The following is a 15107-nucleotide window of genomic DNA, read 5'->3' as shown; positions in this document are numbered from 1 at the left end:
ATACAAGCTGATTGTGAAGGGAATTGTTTTAATTTCATTTTTTCTAAGTCATATGATTTAGAAGGAATTATAGTAAGGAATTATGGTTCATTTTTTTGTGAGTTTTATTATTCATTGGAATTTTACTTTTCTATGTATTATATTGAAAACTTTTGTTTTATTGATGCAGAATGTTCCCTTGGATTTTGCTAAAAAACATTTCAGCACGCTTGGGAAATCAACTGATGTTAAGTTGCGACTTTATGATACTGAATTTGAAGCGCAATTGAATATTAAAACTTCTGAAAATAAAATCATTCAATGTCTTATTAAGAATGGTGTTGATAAATTGATTGAAGATTATGAAGTTCAACCTAATGAAGCTGTTGTACTTGAGCTTTTGCAGGGGAATTCAATTTTTTTTTTTTTTTTTATGTTTATTTACAATTAAATTGTTATGATATTACGATGCTTTGTAATTTTTTTTTAATTGATGAGGATTTTTTTTTTGTAAATAATGTATTTAAATTAATAAATTTCTAATTTTAGTTTACTAAATAATTGTTGAAGTACATTAATTTTAGTTACATATTCGTTGTTTTGATGATATCCTTATAAAAATACTATAATCATTAATCAAATAATATGCTAAAAAAAAATTACATCTAAAAAAAATCAATGATATCCTTCAAAATTTGAATGATATCATCTAAAAATAGGATCTTATCTTGAAACAAATGGATAATATTTTGTAAATAGTGAATGATATTTTATTCAAACAACATTATTAAAAATGACTGAAATTTTTACTTTTTGAATACTATAAACACTGTAAATTTTTTTTTATTCAAACCACTTTATTAAAAGTGATTGATATTTTAACAATGTCTAGTCTTTTCAATCATTTTGCAGTGTTTAGTCTTAATTACAATTTATATTTTGTCAATGATATTATAAAATTACATTTAGATGTCTTATAAATATTGAATAATATTATAACAAGTCTACATATTATTTATAACCTATCATAAAAAGACTAGAAGATATCCTGCAATGTTTTGAAGATATCCTCCAAATAATTAACAATGTAATCTATCGTAGAAATACTTGTTCATATCCTTGAATGACTGTATTTTATCTTTGAATATATCCTACAAAGACCAAATGATATCCTTTAATATCTAAATAATATTCTTATATATTTTTTAAAAAAAATTTAATGTATCTTGCAGTAAATGCAAAATATCCTCAAATGATTACAACATATCCTCTATAATCTGAATGATATAAGCTAAATAACATACACTAGTTTATATCTTTAAAATATGTTATACCTTAAAACATAGTCTATAAATACTGGATGATATACTCCTATGACTAATAATATTATAAAAAGTCTACATATTATTTTCCAACCTATCGTAGAATGACTAAACGATATCCTACAATGTTTTTAAGATATCCTCCAAATAATTAACAAAGTAACCTATCGTAGAAATACTACTTGTTCATATCCTTTAAGACTACATTTTATCTTTGAATATATCCTTTAAAGAACGGATGATAACCTGTAATATCTATATAATATCCATTAAAATTTAATGTATCCTGCAATAACTGCACAATATCCTCAAATGACTACAACATATCCTCTATAATCTGAATGATATCAGCTAAATAACATGCACTAGTTTATGTCCTTAAAAGATATTATACCTTTAAACCTAGTTTATAAATACTGGATGATATCCCCTTACAATTGAATGATATCCTCCAAAGATCAAGTATAATCCACGTTATATTACACAATACAAACCACTTTATACAAACCACCTTTAACATTTAATGTTCGAATGATATCATTTAATGTTTGAATAATATATTATTCACACCATTTTATATAAACCATCTGAAACTTTTACAGTGTTTAGTCTTTTCTAGTATAAACACTATAAATTTTTATCCACAATTATTCAAATCACTTTATGAAACGGAACTGAAATTTTAACAATGTCTAGCCTTTTCAACCATTTTGCAGTGTATAGTCTTTCTTTCACAACATAATTTTTGGTAACTCTTTTAGGAAATTATAAATTTATCCTATTTCCTATATATATTAAGTCAACTAAAGTATTATATTTTCAAATGTAAAGGCTAAAAATCATGTTAATTTGTATGAAAAAGTCAAAATTTATTTGCCTATATACAACCTAACTCTATGTAAACCTTTGTATATCATACTTTATTTCTTATTATTCATATTTTTCTTCTTCTGATAAAAAAACTCTTTCCTATTAGAATGGAAATGGAGAATGACAGGGTAAAGTCGTATCCCCTAATCAAAAGTATTACCTAAGTCCTCTAACTAAAGTAAATAGGGAAGTAGGGTCGAATCCTAAGGGAAACAAGTCTTTCTACTCCTAATTATTTATTATAATCTAAATTATCGGGGTAACCAATATTATTGTAAATAAATTCTATACTACGAAGAATAAGGTCGGGGGAAATAAAATAGGGAGAAATTAAATATTAAAAGACCTAGGGCATTGGTTCACTAATAAACAATAATCCAGGGCAAATCATAATAAGCAATCATCAAGCATTGATTAATCAGATTATAAAGGGCTTTCGCTACGTATTATAATCACAGAGTTAATTTACCGGTATTATATCTCATCTGCCGAATCTCGACTTAACCATTTATAAATTATTCCGCCTATTGAAACTAAGCCTAAACATCAATTCTCATCTGTCGAATCTCGAATAAATATTGCTAAACTCATACAATTCAATCTGGCCAAACCTAATTGCATTGCATTAAATCAATCAATAGGAAATTAACCAAGCATTGATAATCAACAATCACAAATTTACCCCTTCATAATATTTATTAGATCCCCATAAACCCTAGAAATAAAACTACTCAAGCATCATCATAAATAAACTAATCAAATAAATAAAGCAAGCCATAATCAAAGAAGTAAATAAAATAACTGAAATTGAAAAAGAAGAAATTGTTACCAAAAGAAATCTAGATTAATGAAAGTAATTAAGAACAAAAGTTGAGAGAGAATTTAAGAGAGAGAAAATATCCTAAGTAGAGAGAGAAAATCTAAAGAAGAAGGTAATCTAAATTTACGTACATAATTCGTACTTAAACATTCCTCAAAACAAAAATGAAAACAAAACTAATCATCTGCTAAGAAAAACACGCGCCCGATCGGGCGAGGGGCCGCCCGATCGGACCCGCCTTTTTACATCGCCCTTGCTTGTTATGCCGCGCCCGATCGAGCTTACGCTCACCTGATCGGGCCACCTCTTTCTTGAGGGTGCCTTTGCGCGCAGCCGCCCGATCGTGCCCGACTTCTTCTTCGAGGCTTGGATTTCGATTGGGCTCGATTCCTCGGCCCAATATGGATTTCCTCATCGGGTCTTGATTAATCGATCCAATAGCCCCGGTATCACATACCGAGCCCTTAATCACCGGCTCTCACCGATCCTGGGCTTCAAGAGTGGTCATGTCCTTCTAACTTCCGTAGTTGAACCATGAAAAACCGGGAAAATACTCCAAAAGTGCAATTTCCTGTAAAAATCAACTAAAACTACGAAAACACTAGAAAATACAAATTAGTAATAAAAGTGGCTCTAAAGAGCCAAAAACACTACTAATAATGACCACGGGACGGGGGTAAAACACTATATAAATTGGACATATCAAACTCCCCCAAGCCAAACCTTTTCTTGTCCCTAAGCGAAGAGCTCATCAATGAACATATAAAATATGCCTTATCCCAATAAACAAAATCAAGCACAAACGATTCAAGATATATCTAATGAACATGCTTCAATGTCAATCAATCTCATTCATCTAATTATCCTTTATCCCCAACAATTGTCAAGTAAAGCAAACCACATGAGCATATAGAATTCAAGACTAGTTCTCACACACTCAACTCTCATTTATGTGGCGAGTAAAAGATGTACTCGATCGCTCTCCAACCAACCCCTTTATTTGTGAACAATGCCCTCCCATCTCACACTCTCGTGTGTTTAAAACAATGAACGCTCAACCTACTAGTCGACTCGAAATATGTCAAGTCATAACTTGCATTGATAAACAACACTTTCACATTCATACAACTCTATGCACAAAGGTCGGAAGGTATTTAAAGCTTGTAATGTAAGGCTAGGGTAAAGGGTAGGATAAATCTGGGAAAATGTGAGAGTAAAGCCATGCTTAAGGGAGCCATATCCTAATAAAACCCAAGGTCACAACAAGTGATGACCAAAACATCTCCAATAACAACTCACCTCCACAAAAGTTCACCAAACAATCATATATACATCACAATCCCAACACTTACATATTCACTCACAAAGTATGATAATATGGATTAGAGTGAATTAAAACAAACTTTGAAACACTTATTCTTTTTCTTTTTTTTTTTTTCAAACATGAACTCTTTTTTTTTCTTTTGAATTTTTTTCTTTTTTTTTCTTCTTGAACAACCTTCAAATAGAACATTTGAACATATGAAACAACTTTTTTTTTTTCTTTGCTCTTCTTTTTTTTCTTTTTACCTCATATTGGAAATTTTCAACTTTGTAACACAAAACATCAATATTTTCCAATCATAATAACAAAGAACAATCACTCTTCTTTTATTCCCACATTGTGCAAATAATGTGCACACCACAACTCCCTCACCTCACCAACTAATAGCTCCCCCAAGCCAAGCTTGGGACTAGTAACCAATGGGGCTCATATAGGCTTATAATGTGGCTAAATAAACAATAAAAGGGCACAAGCAACAACATGGGTTACAAGAAGGGAACAAATGTATCTAATATCGTCTGAAGGCTTCCTAAAAGAACAAATGCCTCCATCCTCCTCAATGTGCATAATATTGAGCTATATAAACATTACTAATAGTTGCAAACCAGTACTCAAATTCATTGACATACCAGGAACTAACACACATTCCTAACCAAATCAACTAGTCACGCACTATATTCACAAATAGTTGGCAAAATTGACGCATGTTTAGGAATCCAAACAATTAAACTTCAAATCATGATCAACAAATTCACAAATCTCATTATCATATACCAAGAATCAAAACAATATTTTCTAAGTATGAGACACATGGAAGTATGATTTACAATTCATTGGAACGTATTTTTAGATTTTTTTGTTTTTCAAATTGTTTTGTATTTTTTTAAATAAAGGAAAGCAATAAAAACTACACTAGGAAAGTAATAAATAGAGAAGGGAGAAAGAGATTTACCATATATACAAGAAATCTCCCCCCAAGCCAAATCAAGCAATGCCCTCATTGACTTGGGAAGGTAGCTAGGAGAAGCTACTCCTCATCATCATCCATCCTCTCGTACCCTCCTCCATAGCTCAAGCCGGCACCACCCTGGCATGTTCCAGCACCACCATAACCTGAACCACCTGCAAAGTAGTTATGGTTCACATTTCCCCCCATACCCCCAAAAGGAGCGTCACCCCCATATCCATGGACTGAAGAGTAGTCCACATAAGTACCAAATGCTCCGAGGGCGTACATGGGGTATAGACCCCTCCCAAGGTTCCTCTCTATTTGCCCTACCCGACTATCCAAGGTGCTTAACCTAGAATCTAGGTTTTGCACCATGCCCTCTACTCTCCCTTGCCCCATCTCTATACGGTCCAATTGGCTCCTAAAAGCCGAAAAGTCATAAGGGGCATTGGGGTCGACGTTATAGTCGACCGAGGAAGTGGGTATGCCATAGGTGAAGGGTGGAGGTGGTGGGTAGTGTGGTAAATGGTGTTTCGGGGAATGGTCTTGGGGAGATTGGTGGGGTTGTGGTGAAGGGTGAGGTGCTTGAACCTCGCCTTGACCGTTGATCTCAAATGTATAGGAAGGCTTCCCCTTCTCGAATTTGGTCAAGGCGGGGTTGGGCAAGGTAAAGGCTTGGTCTCTCCTACCCGATTGTCGGTGGACTATCTACCAAGTGTCACCTCCCACGGGTTGCATCCAGTTTAGGCTCCCTAAATAGGCTAGGTCCATGAGGTTTGAGCCCGCTACTTTCCTATGCCCATCCGGGTTCCAACCTAGGTGTTGTATGGCAATATGGGTCACTAACCCCCCAAAATAGATAGTGCCCTAGACCTACCCGCTTCGGCCGCATTGGCCGCCCTTTGAAAGTGATTGGCAATCCTATGGGGTATGTTTAATTTCTCAGCATTAGAGATTACATAGGACGCCAACAATTCTAACTCATCCCTCCTCACATTTGCCGGTTCATGCCTCCCAAAAATAATGAGGCCGGAAAATCTTTGCCAAAACTTTGGGATGGGATGTTGAATCTACGTCCCTTTGGCGTGTTGGAGGTTAGCCAAACCCTCCCCAGTGAGCCTCTTGTAGACCACGACAATGTGGTCATGGGAGGGTTCGATAGGTTTATCCAATTTCAATTCAAACAACTTCCCAAATTCTTTAAGAGTTAATCGCACATCGTTGTTCAATAATCGAAATTTCACATGAGTGATTATAGCATTCATTTTAATAACAGTAAAACTAGAGATAAATTCTAATGTTAAATAATCATATGTATCATGGCACATTTGAAAGAAACCACTCATGTCTATACCCTTAAACAATTTTTCCACATATTTATCAAGACCTAATCTAGATAATGTGGGATGATGAACAAAGCGGGTTGAGATTACCTGTCTATCGATGAGATTTAGCATCCTAGCCCGTTGTTCCTCCGAGGTGATAACAACCTCCTCCCATCCCGGTACTTGAAGCTCCGAGTTGACTATTGGTTGTTGTTGCCTCAAACTTTCGCCCCTTTGTTGCATATAACGCTTTGAAGCCATGTGTATGTGGAAAATTGGGTATTTGGAGCTTTCTCTCTCTAAGGGTTAGAAGGAATTATGAAAGAAAGTGGGAGAAAGTGGGTGGAAAATGTAGAGGAAGGTGTGAGGATTAAGAATATGTAAAAATTTTGAGGTTTTGATGGGTGAATTTGTGGAGATCTTGAATTAAAAGTGAAGTTGAAGGTTTGAAAATGGAAGTTTTAGAGAGAGAAAGTGTGAAAGGGAAAGAAGAAGTAAGAAAGAAAAAGAAAAGAGAAAGGGGGAAGGATGTTTAAAACACGAACTTGGAAATCGCCATTTCGCCCGCCCGATCGGGCGAGCTTCGCTCGATATTTCTTTTTTGGCACTCTATTTCTCCGAAATTCCGCCTGATCGGACGGCCTCGCCCGATCGGGCAAAGTTTCTCTTGAATTCTTTCTTCACTTGCGCGCCCGATCGGGCAATCAGGACTCCTTGCCCGATCGGGCGAAATTAAGCTCCGAAAAAATCAATATTTTGCGCCCGATCGGGACTCCTTGCCCGATCGGGCGAAATATTCTTCAATTTGGACCCTCAGGTGCGCGCCCTATCGGGACTCCTCGCCCGATCGGGCGAAATAAACTACAATCCCGAACCTTAGGTGCGCGCCCGATCGGGCCCGTACCCAATCCTGGAGCTTCTCTTTCTTCGCCATTTTCTCTTGAAACCTTCATACTTTGTGATCTAAAACCTGTACAAAACACTCATGAAAGGTAAAATTTCACTCTCCTCACCTCTCTAAGAAAAAGTAAAAATAAAAATAAAGAAAAATATTAGTCTAGAAAGCAAGAAATACGGGTTGCCTCCCGCAAAGCGCTGGTTTATCTAGGTCTCGCACGACCCTCTTACCACAGTGAAACTCAAAGTGAATCGGAACCGCTTAGGTGAAGTAATTCAACTGCACCAATCGTAGCCCCTTCATGATATAGCTTGAGTCTTTGGCCATTAACCTTAAACTCGTTACCATGTTCATCGAAAACCTCCACAAAACTGAATTTATTGGCCCTTTTTACAATAAAAGGACCCGACCACCTTGACCTTAACTTTCCTGGGAAAAGTTTAAGTCGAGAGTTGAATAGTAACACTTTATAACCCTCCTTGAATTCTCTCGGAAGGATCATCTAACCCGTTACCATGTTCGTCGAAAACCTCCACAGAACCAAATTTATTGGCCCTTTTTACAATGGAAGGACCCGACCACCTTGACCTTAAATTTTCTAGGAAAAGTTTAAGTCGAGAGTTGAATAGTAACACTTTATCACCCTCCTTGAATTCTCTCGGAAGGATCATCTTGTCGTACCACCTCTTCGTCTTCTCCTTGTAGACTCGAGCACTATCATAGGTCGTCAAACTAAATTCATCGAGTTGGTTAAGTTGAAGTAACCTCTTTTCTCCCGCTAGTTTGGCATCTAAATTGAGCTCCTTAATAGCCTAATATGCCTTATCAATTCGACCGGGAGATGACATGCTTTACTGTATACGAGTCTATACGGAGTAGTACCTATAGGGGTCTTGAATGCAGTTTTGTACGCCCAAAGGGTGTCATCCAACTTGTCGCTCCAATCTTTCCTTGACTTTGACACCACCTTCTCTAGAATGGCCGTGATCTCACGGTTAGAAACTTCAACTTGGCCACTAGTTTGGGGGTGGTAGGCTAAACCTGTCCTATGGTAGACACCATACTTTTGAGGAGGGTGTCTAACTTTCGTTCATGAAAGTGAGATCCTCCGTCACTTATTATTGCTCTAGGCACGCCAAATCTTGGAAAGATAGTGTTCTTGAAAAGTCTGTGGACCACCTTGGCATCATTGGTAGGAGTGGCGATGGCCTCAACCCTCTTGGATACATAGTCGACGGCGACAAGAATATAACGGTTCCCTTTTGAAGAAGGGAACGGTCCCATGTAATCAACACCCCAAACGTCAAAAATTTCAACTTCTAAAATTCCGGTTTGGGGAATCTCATGCCTCCGAGAGATGTTGCCAATCCTCTGGCAAGAGTCACAAGTCTGCACAAAAATGTTAGCATCCTTAAACATTGTAGGCCAATAGAATCCAAACTCATTGATCTTGGCCACCATTTTAGTGGGGCCATGATGTCCTCCATATGGTGAGGTGTGGCAACTAGTAAGCACACCGTGGACTTCCCATTCGGGAACACTCCTGCGAAACAATCCATCTGCACACTCACAAAACAAAAAAGGATCATCCCAAAAATAATGTTTAACATCAGAAAGGAATTTCTTTTTTTGTTGGAAGGACAAGTCAGGAGGTAGAGTACCACCCACTAAATAATTAGCAAAATCTGCATACCATGGGTGTTGCTCTACAACTGCATATAGGTTGTCATCAGGGAAAGAATCATCTATAGGAAGAGAATCCTTACCCTCATCATACCTGATACATGACAAGTGGCCTGCCACTACGTTCTCTGCTCCCTTTTTATCTTTTATTTTGATGTTGAAATCTTGGAGCAAGAGAACCCATCGGAGTAGCCATGGCTTTGATTCCGCCTTAGCTATCAAGTACTTTAATGTTGCATGGTCAGTAAAAACAATGACTTTAGAACCAACAATATATGATCTAAATTTTTCTAAAGCATAAATAACAGCAAGAAACTCTTTCTCCGTGGTGGCATAGTTGACTTGGTCTTCATCCAAAGTTTTGCTTTCATAATAAATAGCATGCAAAACCTTGTTCTTTCTTTGTCCGACGCTCCTAGGGAAAAGTCACTTGCATCACACATGATCTCAAAAGGAAGAGTCCAATCGGGAGAACATATGATGGGTGCCGATATCAAAGCCTGCTTAATCCTGTTGAAAGCCTCAAGACACTCGTCAGTAAAAATAAAAGGAGCATCCTTGAGCAAAAGTCGAGTCAGTGGTTTAGCAGTTTTAGAAAAATCTTTAATAAAGCGGCGATAAAACCCCGCATGACCCAAGAAACTTCTAACTCCCTTAACATTAACTGGGGGAGGTAATTGCTCAATCACTGATATCTTAGATTTGTCTACTTGTATGCCCTTATCAAATACAATGTGACCTAGAACTACTCCCTCTGTCACCATAAAGTGACATTTTTCCCAATTTAGAACTAAATTGCACTCTTCACATCGTTTCAAAATTTTAGCGAGATTAATTAGACATGAATCAAATGAAGAACCATACACGCTAAAATCATCCATAAAGACTTCTATAATAGACTCTATAAAATCAGAAAAGATTCTCATCATACAACGTTGAAAGGTAGCGGGTGCATACATAAACCAAAGGGCATTCTACGATATGCAAAAGTGCCATAAGGGCATGTAAAAGTTGTCTTTTCCTTATCTTCAGGTGAATCGGAATTTGGAAAAATCCTGAATACCCATCCAAATAGAAAAGAATTTATGGTTAGCTAACCTCTCAAACATTTGATCTATAAAGGGGAGAGGGAAGTGGTCCTTTTTAGTGGCGATATTTAATCTACGATAATCAATGCACATACGCCACCCTGTTACAGTTCTAGTGGGAATTAATTCATTTTTTCATTAGTAATTACGGTCATCCTACCTTTTTTAGGCACTACCTTCATAGAACTTACCCATTTGGAGTCAGAAATAGGATAGATAATACCTGCATCAAGTAGTTTCATAACCTCCTTCTTGACTACCTCCTGCATGTTGGGATTTAATCTTCGTTGGGGTTGAATGTAGGGCTTATAGTTGTCCTTTAGATGTATCCTGTGCATACAAAAATCAGGGGATAATACCCTTGAGATCATCAATATTGTACCCAATAGCTTTCTTATGGGTTTGAAGAACCCCTAGAAGTTGAGAATTTTGTACTTTGTAGGTCATTAAGTGCAGTACTGATGATCACGGGGTATAGTTCCTGTTCATCAAGAAAAATATATTTTAAATGAGAAGGGAGAGGTTTTAGTTCAGGTTTCTTGACCCCTGCAGGTTTCGATTCCTGAACAAAATTTACTACCTTCATTGTTTCCTTGGGGCTTAACTCTTTTAAGGAAAGAGCTTTTTCTATATCTTGTACCTCATTACCCTAAACGCTTGCATTGTCTCTAGATAAATTCCCGCAGAGAACTTCCTCTAGGGGATCCCTCGCAAGAACCTGTGGCAAGCTATCATCACAAATATCATTCATTATATCAATTACATCAATATAATAACAATTTTCCTCTAGCATAGGCCCTTTCAAAACCTTCCCTAAATTAAAAGTAACATTATCGTCACCTACAGAAAGGGTTAGTTTGCCATTTTTAACATCAATAATTGCTCCTGCAGTATGGAGAAAAGACCTACCTAATATAATGGGTATTTTCGTATCCTCTGCCATGTCTAACATAACAAAATCAACAGGAATAAAAAATTTACCAACTCTGACAAAGACGTCCTCTAAAATACCTAAGGGGTATTTTACCGAACGGTCTGCCATTTGCAAAGTTATATTAGTAACTTTTAATTCTCCCATATTAAGTTTAGCACAGACAGACAATGGTATGACACTGACACTAGCACCCAAATCACACAAAGCTTTATCAATAAAAACATTCCCTATATGACAAGGGATATAAAAACTACCGGGATCCTTTAATTTAGGAGGGGATGCAATAAAGCGCTACACTCCTATGTGAAAGCTACAGTTTCTACTTCATTAAAGGCCCTTTTCCTAGTCAGAATGTCTTTCATAAATTTAGCATAAGCAGGAACTTGAGTGATTAAATCAGTGAAAGGAATTGTTACCTGCAGGTTTTTCACAACCTCTAAGAACTTACCAAATTGTTTATCAAACTTACTCTTCAGTTGTCTATTAGGGAATGGAAGTTTGATAACCGGGCTTTGCACATCTCCTCCCTTATCCTGAGATTTACCCTGCACAGAAACATTAGTAGAGTTAGTATCTATTTGTAGCCCTGCAGGGTTAGTAGGATTAGCGTTTGGTATAGAGGAATCTAGATCAGGAACTGGTCTATCTTCCTTTGGCATAGGAGGTCCATCATAATGTGAACCACTCCTTAGAGTGATTGCATTGGCATGATCTGCAGGATGGATAGGTTGTGATGGTAGAGCTCCTTGGTGACGGGATTGTAGGGTAGATGAAAGTTGCGCAATTTGATTATCCATGATTTTATTATGGGCTAAAATGGAATCAATTTTCCCATCCCTACTCTCCATATGCTTTTTTATTTTGGCAAGAATTGCTCTAATTTCTGTCATGGCAGGGTCGGAAGTTGATGAGGGTGATGGTTGGCTTTTCTGGCCGGAGTTAGGGTGGTAATATTTTTGCTGTGGTGGGGTTTGGTGTTGTGGTTGTTGTGGAGGTGGAGGGTTTTGTACATTGGTGCTCCGGTACGAAAGATATGGATGGTTTCGATAACCGGCATTGTAAGAATTGGATTATGGTTATTCCGCCTATAGGTTTTGAAGGCATTAACTTGTTCCATAGAGCTCCTACAATCTTGCTCCCAATGCCCTACAATTCCACAATTTTCACAAAAATCTTCATTGTTAGCAACAGCAGAAACATTAGCTACAGAGTTAGGAGTAACAATAAGATTATCTAATTTTTGACAAATAGACGTAAATTGAGCTTGCAAAAAGGATACAGAATCGACATTATGTTTTCCTTTATTTGCAAACCCTCTCGGATTCCCGTATTGGGAATTGTGTATTTCCATGTCTTCGATAACCTGTCCTGCATCGTCCACATTTAAACTCATGAACCTCCCACTGGCTGCAGAATCTAGAACTGATCTAGAAGAATTCCCAAGTCCATTGTAGAATGCTTGGATCAATTGCCATTGTGCTAGATTGTGGTGGGGGCATTCTCTCTATAGGTCCTTGAACCTCTCCCAAGCCTCATATAGCGTTTCGTCGGCCTCTTGAGCGAAGTTTTGAATATCACTCCTTAGTACCGCTGTTCTCTCTATAGGATAATATTTATTATAGAAATTCAAGGCAAGAGTTTCCCAGTCAGTAATACCAAGTGCAGTTCTATTCAAACCATTAAACCATAATTTAGCTTTGCCACATAATGAAAAGGGAAAAAGAATCTCCCTGATTTAGTCCTGCGTGACCCCGGCTTGTCTAATGGTGTTACAATATTGGCAGAAATATGCGATGTGAAGATTAGGATCTTCACCCTTAGCTCCACTAAATTGCTTCCTCTCTATCATAGTGATAAATTGGGGCTTGATTTCAAACTGAACTCCATCTAGCGCCGGAGTAGGAGTAAGGTGCGGGAAATCTGTGAGCTTCGGCTGCGAGTAATCACAGAGTTTCTTCTGGGCCGTCATCTCTGATTCTGAATCTGAAGAAATTTCTGTGTCACTAGAATTAAAGGGAGGATCTCTTCGACTGTTGTCCTCCTCGGAACCCGCCAAAATTTGTCTATAGATTTTCCTTTGCCTATGAAAAGAGCGCTCGATCTCAGGATCGAATGGGATAAAACCTGATCTGGGACACCTGGGCATAAACAAGGAACTAAAATACAAATATGATAATTACCTCAAAGAACTAACGTTCTCAGAGACAAAAGGGGATAATCTAGACTACAAAAAAAATCAGAAAATAAAAATAAAATTGTTTCCCCGGCAACGGCGCCAAATTTTGACAGGGTAAAGTCGTATCCCGTAATCAAAAGTATTACCTAAGTCCTCTAACTAAAGTAGATAGGGAAGTAGGGTCGAATCCTCAGGGAAACAAGTCTTTCTACTCCTAATTAATTATTATAATCCAAATTATCGGGGTAACCAATATTATTGTAAATAAAGTCTATACAACGAAGAATAAGTTCGGGGGAAATAAAATAGAGAGAAATTAAATATTAAAAGACATAGGGCATAGGTTCACTAATAAACAATAATCTAGGGCAAATCATAGTAAGCAATCATCAAGCATTGATTATTCAGATTATAAAGGCCTTTCGCTACGTATTATAATCTCAGAGTTAATTTACCGATATTAAATCTCATCTGTCGAATCTCGACTTAACCATTTATAAATTAGTCCGCCTATTGAAACTAAGCCTAAACATCAATTCTCATCTGTCGAATCTCGAATTAATATTCCTAAACTCATACAATTAAATCTGGCCAAACCTAATTTCATAGCATTAAATCAATCAATAGGAAATTAACCAAGCATTGATAATCAACAATCACAAATTTACCCCTTCATAATATTTATTAGATCCCCATAAACCCTAGAAATAAAACTACTCAAGCATCATCATAACTAAACTAATCAAATAAATAAAGCAAGCCATAATCAAAGAAGTAAATAAAATAACTGAAATTAAAAAAGAAGAAATTGTTACGAAAAGAAATCTAGATTAATGAAAGTAATTAAGAACAAAAGTTGAGAGAGAATTTAAGAGAGAGAAAATATCTTAAGTAGAGAGAGAAAATCTAAAGAAGAAGGAAATCAGAATTTACGTACATAATTCGTACTTAAACATTCCTCAAAACAAAAATGAAAACAAAACTAATCATCTGCTAAGAAAAACACGCGCCCGATCGGGCGAGGGGCCGCCCGATCGGGCCCGCCTTTTTACAATGCCCTTGCTTGTTATGCCGCGCCCGATCGAGCCTACGCTCACACGATCGGCCGCGCCTCTTTCTTGAGGGTGCCTTTGCGCGCAGCCGCCCGATCAGGCCCGGCTTCTTCTTCGAGGCTTGGATTTCGATTGGGCTCGATTCCTCGGCTCAATCAGGATTTCCTCATCGGATCTTGATTAATCGATCCAATAGCCCCGGTATCACATACCGAGCCCTTAATCACCGGCTCTCACCGATCCTGGGCTTCAAGAGTGGTCGTGTCCTTCTAACTTCCGTAGTTGTACCATGAAAACCCGGGAAAATACTCCAAAAGTGCAATTTCCTGTAAAACTTAACTTAAACTACAAAAACACTAGAAAACACAAATTAGTAATAAAAGTGGCTCTAAAGAGCCAAAAACACTACTAATAATGACTACGGGACGGGGGTAAAACACTATATAAATTGGACATATCAGAGAACAAAAAATTTTATGAAAATATGGAACACTGCATTGTGAAATACAGAATCTCTTCCAGAATTTCCCTTGTAAGATTATATTCCATTATATGTTTTATAATTCTGTTTATGTGTTAATTAAAAATATAATGTTTTATTAATGTATGTTTTCAGCCTCTTTCTTTTAAATTGAAGTTACTACTACTTTCATTTAAAGATACTACAAGAGTATATCGAGGAAACAA

The sequence above is a fragment of the Chenopodium quinoa genome, unplaced genomic scaffold (genome assembly GCF_001683475.1).
Source record: "Chenopodium quinoa cultivar QQ74 unplaced genomic scaffold, ASM168347v1, whole genome shotgun sequence".
In the NCBI taxonomy this organism is placed as follows: domain Eukaryota; kingdom Viridiplantae; phylum Streptophyta; class Magnoliopsida; order Caryophyllales; family Amaranthaceae; genus Chenopodium; species Chenopodium quinoa.
Note: the sequence above shows the minus strand (reverse complement) of the source record.